This window comes from Arachis ipaensis, chromosome B04, assembly GCF_000816755.2.
Source record: "Arachis ipaensis cultivar K30076 chromosome B04, Araip1.1, whole genome shotgun sequence".
NCBI lineage: Eukaryota > Viridiplantae > Streptophyta > Magnoliopsida > Fabales > Fabaceae > Arachis > Arachis ipaensis.
In genome coordinates, this window is record NC_029788.2 from 129,094,042 (window position 1) to 129,096,240 (window position 2,199).

Sequence of the window (2,199 nt, forward strand, 5' to 3'; positions counted from 1 at the left end):
AAAGTAGGGTTAATTTTCTCTTTATAGAGTGGTCATCACTCATCAGTAGCTTTTGCCTATAAGGCCAAAGATAAAAACGTACATTTCAAACTATTTACCGTCCATCAGAGAAGTTGATTGATACAATCACCTTATAATATGTATATTATGTGGAACACCTTAATTGGCCTTTTGGCCAAGATCAAATGCGTATTATTTGGAATTGAAAAGAGATTACACCAATCACTCAATGTTGTATATGTTGATTGATTTATTTATTATATATCTTCTATTATTGATTTTTTTAAGGGCAATTTACGTAAATAAATTGTTACACCTTTAAAATTATGCAAATACATTATTTCTAAAATAAAGACGTAAATATATTGTTTCATGTATCTATAGAAACCGCTACTGGCAGTAGCGGTTTACACAAACACAAAATCCGCTGCTATCAGCCGCGGATTACGTTAAAATGTAGCAGCATGGAAATCGCTGTAGTTTGGCGCGGTTTCTGTTTGATTGGAGTTGGTGATCATAAACCGCTACTGCCAGTAGCAGTTTATGTGCATAGGGGTTCGTGTGTAAACCGCTAGAGGCTATAGCGGTTTACGTGGAGAGTGACTGCCTACCAAATTACTCATTTAGAGAGTGATTTTGAGGTTGGTTAGAGAGAGAAAATTCTAAAGAGAGGTTAGAACAACAAATCTCTTAAACAATTAAAATGATTCCAAATGAAACTACTCATGATTGAACATGCCAAAAAATTGTAAATTATGGTAAAAAATATTATTTTTATGGAAATTATAAAAAATATTTGTTTATGCTAAATTAAGTTACAAGAAGATTAAGAGAAAGAAACGGAGTATGTATTTTTTCAATCATATGATATATATGGATAGAGAAGTAATTTAAAAAAAAAAATGTACGTTTTAGTGAATTTTTTACTAAAAATAAATTATTTTATCATTCATGAGTTTTAAAAGGGATGAAGATGAAAAAAAATTAGTCTTAGTTTATATATTTGAGTACTCTGTGAGTATTCACTCTTTGATTTGCTATTTAGTCTCATTTTAATAATAAATACAAATAAAAATTTATTACATGCATATTTATATTTTTTATTTTATTCATCAAAATTATGATGCTATTACTATTATTTATCCAATCAATCAACTATAAAATACAAATAATTTTTATTTTTTGGCATAAGACAACAAAGTTGCACAAAAAAAAAAATTCATTTAGCTAGAATCTCAAATGCAAATCAACAACAAAGAACACAACCCATGTTCCAAACTCTCCGAATCTCTTTTGTATGGTTGATATAAATAAAAGAGAATAAAGTTATTTTGAAAAAGAAAAATATATGATTTAGTGAACTTTTGGCTAAAAATAAATTATTTTATTATTTATAAATTTTAAAAGAGATGAGAATAAAAAAATTAGTCTTGGTTTATATAATTTAATACTTTGAGTATTGTATTTTTTATTTATAATTTGGTCTCACTTTTAATAATAAATACAAATAAAAAATTTATTACATGCATATTTATATTTTTTAAATTATATTGTGAAATGATAAATTAAATTTTTTTATTTATGATATTATTTAAATAGTATATACCATTAATTATTTGTTTTGTAATTATTTTTTTAGATAAAAATTAGTTTTACTATTTGTTTTCATACTCAACATAAACCGCTGCTGCTGCCTCTAGCGGTTTATACACGTATCCCAATGCACATAAACTGCTACTGGCAGTAGCGGTTTATGACCAATCATAATCATACAGAAACCGCGGCAGTCAACAGCGGTTCCATGCTGCCACAACTCAACGTAATCCGCGGCTGGCAACAGCGGATTCTGTGTTTGTGTAAACCGCTACTACCAGTAGCGGTTTCTATAGATATATGAAACAATGTATTTACGTCTTCGTTTTGGAAACAATGCTACATAATTTTAAAAGTGAAACAATTTATTTAGGTGAATTGCCCTAAATAATAATCATTTAAAAATTGACGAATTCTATCCATGACCCAAAGAATTTTGGTTGTGAGGATAAAAATATACCAAAATAAATTTTATTAAATATTGATATATTTATATTTTGAAAACTAAAATCATATATATAAGGGAATAAGTATTGTTTTTATCGCTAACGTTGAAAGTCAGAATCGAAACCGTCCTGATATAATTTTTTATTTAAAATTGCTCTT